Here is a 14738-nt window from a genome sequence, read left to right on the forward strand (position 1 = left end):
GCGAACGCGATGAAGGAAAAAGGGGCAGACCAACAGAACACTACGCGATCGCGACTAGAGCGCAAAAGAGGCAACAGACACCAGAAACCAGCAATCTGAAACTATGAAAAATCATTCCGAAACCAATCTAAAACTCACCCGAGCCCTTGGGGCTCCAAACCAAATATGCACACAAGTCTAAAAATACAACACGAACTCGCTCGCGCACTCAAATCATCAAAATAACTTCTAAAACTATGAATCGGACGCTAAAACGCATGAAAATCAAACTTAAACTTCAAGAATTTCTAGAATCACAATCGAGCATCTGAACCCTAACAAATCAACTTCGAATGATGCCAAACTTTGCAGACAAGTTCCATATGACAAGACGAACCTACTTGAAACTTCAAATCACACATGGATACCTCGAAACGATGAATCACACTTCAAGCTGAAATCAATGAACTTTGGAACTTCAACTTCCACAACCGATGTCGAAACCTATCAAATCACCTCCGATTGACCTCAAAATTTACACACAAGTCACATTTGGCATTACGGACCTATTCTAACTTTCAGAATCGAAATTCGACCCCGAATCAAAAAGTCCACTCCCGGTCAAACTTCCCAAACATCCAACTTTTGCCATTTCACGCCAAGTTCAACTATGGACCTCCAAATCACAATCTGGACGCGCTTCTAAGTCCAAAATCACCCAATTAAGCTAACGGAACTGATGAAATTCCATTCTGAGATCAAATGCTAAAATGTCAAATTTGGTCAACTCTTCCAACTTAGTACTCAACTCTCAAAGTTCATTCTTCCAAATTGCTTCTGGATAACCTAAAAACCAATACCGATGCTTTATGCAAGTCATAATACATCATGCGGAGATACTCGAACCCTTTAAATACCAAGAGAAGTACAGATACTCAAAACGACTAGTGGGGTCGTCACATAGGATTTACATTTTAGGGGTATGATAAGAGTTAATTAAACACAAAATAAGTGCAATGATCTCTGGGTTTAGACAACAGAAACGTGGGATTATATACGTTGCAAGAAAAAAAAATTGTGACGGAAGTATCCCTAAATTTTTCACAAGTTCCACTTTGTGACAGATTTGTGACGAATTATAGTCCGAATTTGTCACAAAAATTTGGTGTCAAAGGAAAGAATAGAAGAGTAAGCTTATAAAATAAAGTGATATTTTTCGCTTCTCGACAATCAATTTGACTTATTTTTGAAGCTATATCTGATTAGAGTAACTTAATATTTTAAAATTAAAATTTAGAAACTCAAAACTATACAAGTCTTCTTATGTTACAACAACAACAACAACAACGACCCAGTATAATCTCACAAGTGGGGTCTGGGGAGGGTAATATGTACGCAGACCTTATCCGTACCCCGAAGGGTAGAGAGGCTGTTTCCAGGAGACCCTAGGCTCAACAAAACAACAGGAGCCGATATATTAGTACCATAAAAATGCATAATAAAATAACAGCATAATAAGAGATATGAAATACAGAATACGAAATACGAAATAGATGACTGGTATAGTAAAACTAGCAGGTAAAGCCCTGCATCAATAGACGACCAATGACATTCTCAGTCTAACTCCTAACTGGCTAGTCTCACTCTATTGTGCTGTAGAAATATTCATAACTCTCCCCTAACCTACAACCTTAATGCTCGACCTCCATAATTCTCTGTCAAGGGCCATGTCCTCAGTAATCCTAAGTCGCACCATATCATGTCTGATCACCTCTCCCCAATACTTCTTAGGTCGTCCTCTACCTCTCTGCATGCCTACTACAGCCAGTCGCTCACACCTCCTCACCGGTGCATCAATGCTCCTCCTTTGAATGTGCCCGAACCATCTGAGTCTTACTTCCCACATTTTGTCCTCCATGGGGGCCACACCCATCTTCTCTCGAATATCTTCATTCCTAATCTTATTCATCCTTATATGCCCGCACATCCACCTCAACATCCTCATCTCTGCTACTTTCATCTTCTGGATGTGTGAGTTCTTTACCGGCCAACATTCAGTTCCATATAACATGGCAGGCCTAATCACTGCTCTATAAAACTTAACTTTTAGTAATGGTGGCACTTTCTTGTCACATAAGACTCCTGACTCTAACCGCCACTTCATCCACCCCACCCCTATATGGTGTGTGACATCCTCGTCAATCTTCCCGATCCCCTGAATAACCGATCCAAGGTACTTGAAACTACACCTCTTGGGAATGACTTGAGAGTCAAGCCTCACTTCAACTCCCGCTTCCGTCGGCTCAACTCCAAATTTGCACTCGAGGTATTCCGTCTTCGTCCTGCTCAAACTTGAAACCTTTAGACTCCAGAGTATGTCTCCAAATCTCTAGCCTCTCGTTGATGCCATCTCGTGTTTCGTCAATTAGAATAATGTCATCAGCAAATAACATGCACCATGGCACCTCCCCTTGAATATGATGAGTCAGTGCATCCATCACCAGGGCAAATAGGAATGGGCTGAGCGCAGACCCTTGGTGCAACTCCGTAATAACTGGAAAGTGTTCAGAGTCACCTCCTACTGTCCTAACCCGAGTCTTAGATCCCTCATACATGTCTTTAATCACCCTAATATAGTCAATCGGGACCCCTTTATCCTCTAAGCAGCTCCATAAGACCTCCCTAGGAACCCTATCGTACGCTTTTTCCAGATCAATAAACACCATGTGGAGATCCTTCTTCCTATCCCTGTACTGTTCCACCATCCTCCTAATAAGGTGGATAGCTTCTGTGGTAGATCGCCCCGGCATGAACCCGAACTGGTTGTCTGAAATAGACACCGTCCTTCGCACTCTCATTTCTAGCACTCTCTCCCAAACTTTCATTGTATGACTTAGTAATTTGATGCCCATATAGTTGTTACAGCTCTGGACATCACCTTTGTTCTTATACAACGGGACCATTGTACTCCACCTCCACTCTTCAGGCATCCTATTAGTCTTGAATATAACACTAAACAATGTAGTAAGTCATTCCAAGCCTGCTCTACCCACACACCTCCACAGTTTAACCGGAATTTCGTCTGGCCCGGTAGCTCTGCCCCTTCTCATCTTGCGCATTGCCTCCATGACTTCATCGACAAGTCTTCTTATGTTAATCTAATAAAAAAATACATTTTAAAATGTTGATTAAAGTTCACCGTTTAAATCTCAAGAAGCAAAAAATATGACATAAATTGAGATAGAAAGACTATTTCTTTTTACTTTTCATTTTCCCTTGTAGGATCAACCGTGTTTTCACTTATACCGCCAGAGCAAACTCACTCATCATATGTTAAAATCTGAAATCTTTAAACTCTTTTTCTTTATTTCAATATTTTTATTTATTGATAACATTATTGTCTTAATTCTGACTATATGTATAGAAAATCGATTTTCTCTTTTTTCAAGACATATGTCACACATACTAGTATATTACCTGCTAAAAGTAGCTTAAAATTAACTAATATTTCTTCGAAAAAAGGCTTCAAAACTGCTACAACACTCAATTGGATCGTACGTGAATTTACATTTACTGATCATTAGTTCGAATCGGGGCATTTGCATCTATACCTGCTTTTTTGTCACATTTTAATTTGTGCCCGCTTTGCAAAAAAAATTACAAGCGTACCCGTTTTTTTCGCATAACTTCAGCATACGAGGCTGAAGTAGCAAAGCAATCACGCAAAACTTCAGCATTCTAGTAGCCGGGCCTGAAGTTCAGCTCTAGAGCTGAAGTTTTTGTTTTGTAACCTTTCATAATTCAAATGCTACTTTGTCTCTTCAAATCACGTTATTAGTTGCTTCTTCGTGCTTCTTGGAATCTTTCTACCCAATTCAACACCTTCCATCCTTTACTTAACAATAATCACTACCGAAGTCACACTGAAGTTTTTGTTTTCTTTTTGTAGCAATCTGTTCAAATTATTCGTGCGAACAATATGGCAACCAACAGAATACTGTCGAAACATCATGGATATAATTCCAAAACGAAAGCGACAATAACGTAAGCACAAGGAATTATAAATTCAACCGGCAAGCGTGAAGACTCGCTGGAATTTATTTTTCAGTTGAAGTTCGATCAGGGAATATCTGGCCAAAATTATAAGTCACTTTTAAATTTGAGGAGCAGAAGGAGGAGGAGAAAGGGGCTGAAGTTATTTAAAAAGTGGGTACAAGTTAAAACTTTTTAAAAAAATGGGTATAGGTTAAATGGGACCGACCAAATAGGGCGTTGTTTAACCAAAAAGATGATTCTTTGGTCAAAGCTAAAGACAAATAGAAATTCGGGCTACTGATAATCAGGAGACAAAAAAGAAATAATCGACTTTTTGAGAATGACAAATAAGCAGTAGATAAGTTTGTATTTTAATGTAATGTTGATGGTATCCTCTGTCTTTACAAATGACCTGACCTTCTCCTTTTATAGTTGATCCTAAATAAAGGAGTAATACCTTAGCCTTAATGAGACAATTATGAGCAATAAATGACATTAAATAAGACGTTACACAATCATTCCTATTTAATACCAATTCTCTAACGTATTGGATATTTAATATTGAATTTGGACTCCTTTTTGTCATCATATCCATGTCTTCAATGTCTTCTGATCTCTTGGTTTTAAATGACCTAAATAGGTACGAAGCTTGTATTATTCGAATTGCCTCTCGTGCCTATTTAGCTTTCCTTTCCTCGTATCTGTTGTCACTCGTGCCTCTTAACTGATCATCATGTTTTGATCATTTGACCAGTCCTCGTGTCATGCCACGTCACCTTCAATGTAAATTCAATTATTTTCCAATACAGATAGTCCCCCCACTTTCCATTTATTTATCAATTAAATATCTGAGAAGTGGATCTTCATAAAAAGAGAATTTTTGCTGTAATTAATACTATGAAAGTACTGACGCTTCAATTATCCCTTCTCATTAATGCTTTACATACGTGTCACCTTTTGATTGGTTCTGCAATTCTACGCTCTTTTTTCAAGGCTTCTTCATTCCCACTATTCACGAAGTGTTAGTTGCCTTTATTATAGGCTTTCCATCATTACACTTCTAATTTTGACGATTGTCATTATAAACCTATTTAACCCTCTTTCTTTTGTTTTCTTCTTCGTAGAACTTCAACAAGCAATTTATTATTCACTTTTGCTTTTTCTCCCCTTTAATTCATCCTTCTTCAACAATGTCATCTCCAAACCCTAACCCTAGAAAAGTTCCAATTCTAGATCACTTCCCCAATGCCCCCGTAAGACATAGGAGAGGCAGAGGAGGTAGGCTTCGGAGCTTGAGCCTAGGATCCACTCATGGTGGTTCATCTGGTTCTGCTTCTTCTTCTTCTGGTATTAGGAGTTCTATCCCAAAGACCCCCTCTTCTAAAGGTAAAGAACTTTCTGAACCTACTCAGGAGCCTTTAGTTGAAGAAATCGTACCCAATGATTTATCTTTTGGGAATGATAGAAGATCTCTCCAAGAACAAGTTAAAAATTTAGAAAAAGCTGACACCTATCCTTCTTTAATAACTGAACTTGTGATTCCCACTGTTAGGAAAGATTGTAATTGGAGAGATAATCTTCGTATGATGATTCCTGCCCCAAACCAGAGAATTTCTTCTTCCAGAATTGGATTCTCTTTCGTTTATACTTATCCCTTTACTTAAGGATTTAATCCTGCCATTGACCCGGTTATTCTTGAATTTTGTTGTTTTTTCAAAATTTGCTTAGCTCAAGTAGGGCCTCTTGTTTGGAGAGTTGTGGCTTGCTTAAGGTATTTGTCTACCAAAGTCAATGTTAATTTTACATTTTCCCATCTTATTCACCTATACCACCCCAAATTATTCCGCCATGGAGTTTTTACCTTAACTGCAATAAGCAAGAAGGTTTTAGTAAACCCCGAAGATGACAAGGATCGAGGGTGGTATTGTCGTTACGTTGTTGTACGTATGGTGGATTTGTTGGGTGAAACAAACATTCCCTTCCCTGAGAAGTGGAATTTTGCACGTAAGTTTTTCTTTTTCCTACCGTATCTTAGTTTTTAAGAATTTTGGTTTCTTTTCTAATCTCGTCTATTTTTGGCTTTTTGTAGCAACCATGGGAGATGTGGAACACGTTCCTAACTTCCGTGGTTGGGTAGATTCAATTTTGAAGATTGCGCCTATGGAGACGAGAACTTGGAAATCAATTTCTCTTTTGAATGGTTGGAAAGTGAAGACCCATGGTATGTATTTCCTTATGCTTTGTCATATATTGAATTCTTTCTTATTTCAATTCTTTATCCCTCTTTTTATCAGGATTTGGTATCAGAGGTATGACAGCTGAGGTAGCCATTGCCATTCGAGCGTCTTCAACCGCTTCACTTGATTTGGAAAAGACTCGGGTCATGCTACCAAAAAGAAAAGTTATAGAAGAAAGTTATGAGAATGAGGAAGAAGAGAATACCTCTTTGATAGCTAGGCCAAGAACCAGGAGACGCGTCATTGATGGAGACGAAGTTGAAAATACTCCTGCTCGAGCCTCTATCTCCGAGCCTGTTCAAATCCTTTATGATGAGGATACCACTCCAAGAGGCTCTAATGAATCAATTCGATGTCTCTTTGTTAGTGGTTTTGAGAGTGGAGAGTTTGGACCAGTTCTTGATGAGACTCCCCTTTCTTCTTCTATTCCTTCTATTACTTTGACAACCACGTGTACTTCTTTGCCTATTTTATCGACTCCTATTTCTTTACCTGTTTTGGTTCCCATATCTACTCCTATCATCCCTGCTTTGACTCCCACAACTCCCATTGTTTTTACCTCTTCTACTCCTCCTCCTTCCATTGTTCCCCCTCCCTCTGTTCAGCATACAGAGGCGGGTTCTAGCTGCAGAGGCATGGCTATGAGAAGTGTTACTCTTGAAGTTCCTGCCAATCATAGCCTTTTGAGAAAGACTGGTAGAGCTGATGTTTGGCTCGAGCCTTTAATCGAAGATATTCAGAAGAAGAAGATGGAGAGCCACAGTTGCTTGACTCTGATGAATGACATAGTTCATTCTACATTGAAGGTACTTCTCTTTTAACTTACAAGTTTTTTTTATATATCTCTCTATATTCTCACATTTGATGCCTTTCCCTTGTAGGCTAATCTTATTGGTACTGAGTTAATGGGAAGAATCTCCACTCTAGAGAAGAAGGATCGAGAGTCTGCGAAGGCTATCTCTGAGGCTAGGAGAATATCCAAGGATACCCAGCTTGAGGCAGCAAACTGGAAGGAGCAGTTTGAGAATGCTCAGGGGACCATAGAGGAGTTGCAAGAAAGTAGAAATTTCCTGGAGCAGCAAAAGCGTGGTTTGACTTCTGAGCTAGCAATTGCCAAGGCTTCTTCAAGCCAACTTGAAAAAGATAAGGAGCTTTTGGAGGACTCATTTTCAAAACAACTATCAAAGGCTAATGAAGAAATTAGAGAGCTTAAGGCACTTGTGGAGAAGAAAGAAGAATATGCAGGGGAATTGGTGCAAAGCTTGACTCAAGCTCAGGCTGACTTAAGGATCTCCTCTGACGAAATACATGCTTTGAAGAGTTCCCATGCCTCCCTTGAAGCTTCCCTTGACTCCCACTTAGCTGAACACCAGATATTGAAGAACGATCTTACTATGTGGGAGAGGGAATATGGACTTCTTGAGGAGAACTTTAACATAGAGGTAAGTTAGGCTTTTCTAAAATCTCGTCGTGATGCTTTAATAGAAGCTACTCAAGAAAACTTTGATTTGCAATCTGAATTAGCCAAAGTCTTAGACACTATTGAAAAAAGCCAACAACCAGTTGATACTCCTTCTCCTGCACTTGGAACTCCTGGGGCAGAAGAGCTTTTAAATGAAGAAGTAGCTACAGCGGCAATTGGAGTTGCAATTCCGGCTCCCGAGGGTGAAACTTCTATGACACAGTCCATGGAAGCTGAAGCTCCCGTGACTCTTGCTTCCCTTGGTGATTTTAACACTCCAGGCCCAGTTGAAACCACTCCTATTGCTTCTCCCTCAGAAGTTGTTACCGTGCCTGTGACTGCCCCTGAAAATGAGATTGCAACTTCTGATGTTCCAACCCCTTCAGTGACTAGTTGAATGTATTTCAAACTTTACTATTTTTTTTTTTAAATCGGTGGTGTTATCCCTTAGTAACTTTAAGGTATCTTTTGATGAAGTCCCCAGTTATCATAATGGGGCATTTGTAAAAAAACAAATATTTTGCTGACTAAGTTTGTACTTAGTCTTTTATATTAAGAAGTTTTATCGGTACTTCTGTATATTCTATTCTTGCCTATTTATCTAGGACTTATAGAATAGCTTAGCATTTTTATCCTTTGAAAATGCTTTATGATTCTTCTCATGGATTATAAACATGAGGCTTATAAAAGAGGGCCCTTTTATTTTATCGACACTTAATGAAGAAGACGTCTCAACTTCATAATGGTGTTATAATACGATGAAAGAAATAGGAATACACATGTTTTGTATGAAACAACTTTGACAAGTTTTATTCATGAACTTTAATAAGTTTTTTGACTATTACATGTATTAAAATACATCTATAACTTCCTCTTAACTGTTTTTCTTGTAACAGATTTTTACATAATATAAAATAAACAAGGTTTTTATTCATAACCTGTTTTAGTACATAGTCATGACCCTATCTTTATATGAAGAGATTGAGAGGTGACTTCGTTTATGAGTTTGAGAGATGACTCTGTTGTTCTCATGGGAAAAACATTATGATGAATGTCTTGTGTTTGTTGAACACAATGATGAATGCTGAAGACTTCGTAACTTTTTCTCAACACTTGCCTCTTTGTGGCCGACTTTTGTTCGATATTCGTATCTATTTTTCTACACATATCTATGTATAATATGTAATGTAATCCCCCAAGTGTTTGAGCGGTGAAGTATGAAGCCTCGAACACTTGTTTATTTATTTCAATTTGGTCCTTTTCCTGAAACAGAAAAATATACGGGACTCGGATGTGCGATTATAGATGAAGATTGCCTAACTCGTGTGTATTTCCATCAGATTAATTGTAACCCTGGGATGGGAATTTTAGAGTACTCCATTTTGCCTTGCAGGTCGTGACTCGTCATTTGGCACGAGTTAGGGTTTTCGCCTATCATCTAAAATCGTTAGTAAAACTTTAATAATTCAAAAGAAAATTTTTAACATGGCGATACCTGATCGTGGGTACTTTCTCAGAAGTAATATCTCTTTAAATGGACGGCATTCCAATGCGAGGGTAAAACTTTGCCGTCCATTATCTCCAACTCGTATGCTCCTTTACCCGCAATGTCACGAACTCTGTATGGTCCTTCCCATATTGGACTTAGCTTTCCTGAATTAGTAGCCTTTGCAGATTGGAACACCTTTTTAAGCACAAAGTCCCCAATTTTGAAAAATCTGAGGCGCGCATTCCTATTGTAATATCGTTCAATTACTTGCTTTTGTGCTGCCATTCTTATCAATGCAGCTTCTCTTCTTCCTTCAAGCAAATCAAGGTTGACCCGCATCTCTTTATCATTAGATTCCTCCGTTGCCTGGACGTACCGTGTGCTCGGTTCACCTATTTCAACTGGAATTAAGGCTTCCGTACCATAAACCATTGAAAATGGTGTTTCTCCAGTGCTTGTTTTTGTCGTTGTACGATAAGCCCATAGTACTCAAGGTAATATCTCAGGCCAATTACCTTTTGAATCCTGTAACCTCTTCTTCAAGTTGTTGATAATGACTTTGTTTGTGGATTCCGCTTGTCCATTACCCACTGGATGGTATGGCGTAGATGTTAACCTTTTAATCTGCCAACGTTGAAGAAATTCTGTGATTTGAGCTCCTATGAATTGTGGTCCATTGTCACACACGATCTCCTTTGGTTCTCCAAAGCGGCATACTATATTTTGTCATATGAAGTCTTTAACTTCCTTCTCTCGTACCTATTTAAATGCTCCTGCTTCTACCCATTTAGTGAAATAATCTGTGAGTACAAGTAGAAACTTTACCTAACCCTTTGCTTGTAGTAGTGGACCTACGATATCCATTCCCCATTTCATAAAGGGCCATGGGGCTTTAATAGGGTGTAGTAACTCAGCTGGTCTATGCATATTATTGTCGTATCTTTGACATTTATCACATTTGGACACGAAACTGTTTGCCTCTTCTTCCATCTTAGGCCAATAATATCCTGCTCGAATCAATGTTCTTACCAGTGACCTTCCCCATGCGTGATTTCCACAATGTCCTTCGTTAACTTCCCTCATCATATATTCTGTTTGAGAGGGTCCGAGACACCTTGCTAGTGGTCCACCGAACATCTTTCGATAAAGATTTCCTTGATATAAACAATATCAAGCGGCTTTTGTGCGAAGCGCGTGAGCCTTCCCTTTGTCATTAGGCACGGTTCCGTGCTGTAAAAAACAATTATTTCGTTTCTCCAATCCCATGTTAAATGATTAAAATTTACCTTATTCTTGTTAGGTTCGAGAACGGAATGAAATAAATGTATGACTGAAGCATTTGCCTCATTTGCTACGTCAGCTGCAGATGCGAGATTAGCTAAAGCATCTGCCTCCACATTTTCATCTCTTGGGATCTGCATTACCTTCCAAGTTTGGAATTGCTTTATTAGTTCCCGTACCTTTTCGAGATATTCTTGCATTCGAGTTTCCCTGGCTGTATAAGTCCCCAGCATTTGATTGACCATGAGTTGAGAATCACTCTTGATTATAATTTGTGTTATGCCGAGTTCTCTTGCCAATTCTAAACCTGCAATTACAGCCTCGTACTCTGCTTCATTGTTAGTTATAGAATGACATTTTATAGCTTGCCTAATAGTTTCACCCGTAAGTGGTATGAGAACTATACCCATACCTGCTCCTTTTACATTAGATGAACCATCAGTGAATAAAACCCAATTCCCCGGGTTTGCACCATTAAAAACTTGTAATTCTTTTTCTACTTCTAAATGCATCCCATGACTAAAATCAGCCACGAAATCAGCTAGTACTTGAGATTTTATAGCGGTCCTGGGTTGATAAATGATTTCGTATTCACTTAGTTCTATAGCCCATTTTGCTAATCTTCCTGACAGTACGTGTTTATGCAAAATATTTCGAAGCGGAAAAGCAGTAACTACATCAATGGGATGGCATTGAAAATAAGGTCTTAATTTTCTAGATGCCATGATCAAAGCTAATGCTAACTTTTCTAGTTGTGGGTATCGTGTTTCAGCATCTAGTAAGGACTTACTTACATAATAAATAGGAGATTGTTACCTCGGTCCTCACGGACTAAAACAACACTTACCGCAACTTCAGACACAGCCAGATAGATGAGAAGATTTTCTCCCACCTTTGGTTTTGCCAATAACGGTGGATTTGACAAATAAGCTTTCAAATTTCTAAGGGCTTGTTGACAATCTTCATTCTATTCAAAACAATCTTGCTTTTTGAGTGCAGAGAAAAACTTAAAACATTTTTCTGAAGATTTGGAAATAAATCTCCCCAAAGCTGCAATTCTTCCTGTTAATCTTTGAACTTCCTTTTTATTAGTAAGGATATCAGGGATTTCTTCTATTGCTTTGATCTGAGAAGGATTTACCTCAATACCATGGTTAGAAACAAGAAAACCCAAAAACTTACCTGATGAAACTCCAAATGCACATTTTTCTGGGTTGAGTTTCATATTAAATTTTCGCAAAATTTCAAATGTTATAGATAGATGAGAAATATGATCATGAGACTGCTGGGTTTTGACGAGCATATCGTCTATATATACCTTCATTGTCTTTCCTAAATGTTCCTGGAACATTTTGGTGACCAACCTTTGATATGTTGCCCCAGCATTTTTGAGACCAAAGGGCATTACTTTATAACAGTAAGCCCCCCTGTCTGTGATGAAAGAAGTTTTTTCTTCATCACTAAGGCCCATTTTAATTTGGTTGTACCCTGGATATGCATCTAAAAAACTTAAAAGTTCATGTCATGCAGTTGCATCAATTAATTGATCTATATGTGGTAAAGGAAAAGAATCTTTTGGACAAGCTTTATTAAGATCTGTATAATCTACGCAGACTCACCACTTACCATTTTTCTTAGGTACAACAACTGTGTTGGCTAACCAATTAGGGTACTTTACCTCGCGGATTGACCCAATTTTTAATAGCTTTTGGACCTCATCTTGAATCACCTGGTTTTTGAAAGCCCCTTGCTTTCTTTTCTTTTGCTTTATTGGTGTAAAAGGATGAGCCTTCGTTTAACTTGTGAGTCATCACATCCGGTGGTATTCCTGTCATGTCAGCATGGGACCAAGCAAAACAGTTCACGTTAGATTTTAGAAATTCAATTAACATACCTCGCATGTTTGAGTTTAAATTAGCTCCAACATAAACTTTCCGTTCAGGCCAATGCTCAAATAATATCACAGCCTCAAGTTCTTCGATGGTTGTTTTGATATTTTCATTCTCCTCAGGTTCTTGAATTATATCAGGTCTTGAGTCTAAATCTATTTTCTCTTGCTCAGTTGAGGTTTGATTGCTGGCACCTTCAACTGTTTCCTGTAATTGCTATTTTTCTTGTTTTACGGTGCTCGTATTTGTTACAGCGTTGATACTCCTGGTTGTTTGCTGATCCCCTCGAATTTGACAAATCCCCCACGGTGACGGAAATTTAACAACCTGATGTAGAGTTGATGGAACAACATCTATATCATTGTTCCAAGGCCTCCCCATGATTATATTGTAGGCCATTTCCATATCAACTACCTGAAATTTAGTTTCTTTAACAACACCTGCAGCAAAAGTTGTTAGAATTACCTCTCCTTTTGTTACCACACTTGAATTGTCGAAGCCTGACAAGGTATGCGCCTTGGGTACCATTTTGTCTTCAGCTTGCATTTCACGTAATACCCTTAGTAGTATAATATTTACGGAACTCCCTAGATCAATCAAAACTCGTTTTACATTAGTATCATGTACAAGTAAAGATATTACCAGTGCGTCATTATGTGGAATTATCACTCTTTCGGTATCTGCATCATTGAATGAAATACTTTCATTTTCTAAAACCTGCCGTACCCGTTTCCTGTGTGTAATTGTTACTTTAGAAATCTTGTTGGAAGCTGTGTAGGTTATGCCATGAATATCTTCTCCCCCACTTATCACATTCACTATTCTCTTGGGTGAATGAGGCTTTGGTGGCTCTTGTCTATTTTTCATATAGGTTTGTTTACTTTTTTCACTAAATAACTCAGTGAGGTACCCTTGCTTCAATAGATAATCCACTTCACTCTGCAAGAATCTACATTCTGATGTTTTGTGCCCGTGATCATTGTGGAATTCACACCAATGATCTGGATTGCGTCTATTTGGGTTTGACCGCATCTCTTTTTTCCATCGTACCTTATCTCCCAAGCTTCTCAAAACAGCCACGAGCTCGGAGGTAGTGACGTTAAAGTTATATCCGCCGAACCGTGCCTTTAAACTTCTGTCATCATCTCGTGACTCTTGTTTGTTCCGATCATTTCTGAATCTTGATGAAGAACCAGAGTCCCTATTCCTCGATTTTTGATCATATTGATGGCTATCTTGTTTTGACTGTGAGTCTTTTCCTGCAGGTCCCATATATGGATCGTACCTCTTTTTACCTGATCTTTTTTCGGTTTCTGATCTTCTGGAACCGCCCCTTTCTTCATGATGAAACTTAGGTACGGTATCTTCTTCAATTCGCAGCTTCGTACTGTACCTGTTGTAAACATCATTCCACGTGGTTGCAGGGAATTCTCGAAGGCTTTCTTTGAGTCTTCTCGTGGCTTCGGCTTCAACTTTTGTCATTTAAATTACTTGCAAAAGCTATTGCAGCCCAGTTGTTAGGTACACGGGGTAGAGTCATTCTTTCATGCTGGAATCTATCAACAAAGTCTCTGAGCAATTCTGAATCCTCTTATTTGATTTTGAAAATATCTTCCATTCTTTTCTCAACTTTTTGAGCTCCCGAATGTGCTTTAATAAAAGAATTTGCAAGCTCAACAAAAGAATTTATAGAATTTTCAGATAAAAGAGAATACCAGGTTAATGCACCCTTGGTGAGTGTTTCTCCGAATTTCTTGACCAGTACTGATTCAATTTCTTGTTTGGTCAAGTCGTTGACTTTCACGCCTATTGTAAATGCAGTCACGTGGGTCTGTAGTACCATCATATTTCGGGGTGTCATGCATTTTGAACTTTTTCGGAATTGGAAGGGGAGCAGCACTTGGCTTCCAAGGTTGTTGTGAGTATTTATCCATGTCTACTCCTTTTATTACAGGCGGAACCAGGGATTTGCTCAATACGCTCATTTTGTTCCTTAATCTGTTTCTGCAAGGTTAGTACTAAATTTTGCAAATAGGAATTATCTGAATTACCTGGTCTCCCTTCCTGTGGTTCACTGGTGGTTCCTTCATTTCCAGAATTAACAAGACCAGAAAGAGGATTCTCCAATGTATTATTATTAGGAGTTGGTGTGGGTGGTGCAGCAGGCAATCGACTAACTAGAGCCTGAAGAGCTTTGCCGACCTGTGCATCAATTAGCTTTTGTAAAGCTTCATTTGTACCTCTTTCAAAGTGTTCAGATTGTTCTTGTTGATCAGCACGGGATTCCGGAGCAGGAGTGCCTTCACGAGATTGACGTGGTGAATCCGGAGGGGAGGGAACCACGTTAATGTTCGGTTGGTCACCTT

The sequence above is a fragment of the Nicotiana tabacum genome, chromosome 8, assembly GCF_000715075.1.
Source record: "Nicotiana tabacum cultivar K326 chromosome 8, ASM71507v2, whole genome shotgun sequence".
Taxonomy (NCBI): Eukaryota; Viridiplantae; Streptophyta; class Magnoliopsida; order Solanales; family Solanaceae; genus Nicotiana; species Nicotiana tabacum.